Source organism: Aptenodytes forsteri, unplaced genomic scaffold (assembly GCF_000699145.1).
Source record: "Aptenodytes forsteri isolate BGI_AS27 unplaced genomic scaffold, ASM69914v1 Scaffold265, whole genome shotgun sequence".
Lineage (NCBI taxonomy): Eukaryota > Metazoa > Chordata > Aves > Sphenisciformes > Spheniscidae > Aptenodytes > Aptenodytes forsteri.
Genome location: NW_008796175.1, coordinates 1,069,674 through 1,071,096, shown reverse-complemented (window position 1 = coordinate 1,071,096; position 1,423 = coordinate 1,069,674). Strand labels below are relative to the sequence as shown.

General features: G+C 49.7%; 1 protein-coding gene across 1 annotated transcript in view; it reads right to left on the bottom strand.

The window, feature by feature from the left end:
• The window catches only part of GPC4 (glypican 4), a 37,520-nt gene that overhangs the window by 10,906 nt on the left and 25,191 nt on the right, over positions 1-1,423 (bottom strand). The gene's annotated exons all lie outside the window — the stretch shown is intronic.

The window sequence follows — 1,423 nt, the reverse complement described above, 5'->3', positions numbered from 1 at the left end:
AAACATTATCTGCGCCGCAATACACCTTGTGTATTGTCAGACCCCTCCCTGGGCTCCAAGGACAGACACCTCGAGGGGACACGCAGCACTCGAGCTCAGGGAAGGCAGTAAAAAGCAACCAAGCCAAAAGGCGCAATGCAAGGCTGCACTATGCAAGCCCTGCTACAAACACATGCTGAAGACGACAATGCTGAGATTTCTCAGGAAAAAGCGGCTGAGACGTGACGCCTGCCGCTATCCCCACACCAAACCTGCCGGGAGCGTGCGCTCCTCCTCCGTGGCACTGCAGCTCGGCTCTTCCCGGACAATTGCCCAGCAGGGCTCTCCAGCAGAGAGACCGGCTCCTTTATCTTACATTCAACTCCTGCAACACAGCATTTACATGACAGATACCGAGGTTCATTTACACTCAGCACTCATCACACTAACAAAGCCATTCCCCACAACCGAAGGAGGTGGCAGCTACAGCCCCGCAGCTGAGGACAAGCCATGAGGAACCTCGAAGCCAACGTGCCGGCGATTTTGCACCACTGGGCGTGCAAGTGGAGCTATCTACAGCAGTGTCACCCCCTGAGCCCTTGACAGGGCTATTTTCCAAAGTGACTCATGGTCATTCATGTTTGATTCACTCTCTGGCCCAGCTTCAAAACATTCATTGAAACCATTTCCACCCAGCCAGTCTGAAGAGCATTAGCTCCAGCACCATGTACTACTGCCGACCACGTGGTGGGTCCGTCTAAAGCACTAAACAGAGAAGCTCCCTCAAGAGCAAGTTTAAGTGTTAATTAGCAACACATGAAAATGGAAAATTAAGATGTGATCAGAGATACGCTGACAAAATAGAAGCGGTCTCTGGTGTTTCAAGCAATGCCCTTGAGACATCTTGTAAGGCATTTATGGACAGCACTCTAAATAGGTTATGATCCGAGACCATGCTGAAGGAGGAGACACACGCACAGCCCCAAGGAAGAAGAGAAGTCATCCAATACAAATGGCTGGAGTTGTGGATGGCCTCCACATCTCATCTGCTGGAGGTCTGGAAACCGACTTCATGGCAGAGAGGATGACAGGACTGAATGGAGATGAACGTACGCAAGGAAGACCTGGTATAGCCCATACACTGAGGACCTTACTATCGCGAAGCCCATCTCAGCACAAGGACTATGGAGAAACTGAACATGATCTTCTGGTGCAAAAACTAGTTGGCAGCACATGAAACAAGGAGGCAACAGATTTTAACAAAAACAAACCAGAAAACAAGAAACTCACTACGTAATCAGGCTGGCTTTGCTAATCATAGAATCATAGAATGTTTCCAGGGATGGGGCATCCACCACCTCTCTGGGCAACCTGCGCCAGTGCTTCACCACCCTCAGCGTAAAAAATTTCTTCCTTATATCTAGTCTAAATCTACCCCCTTTAG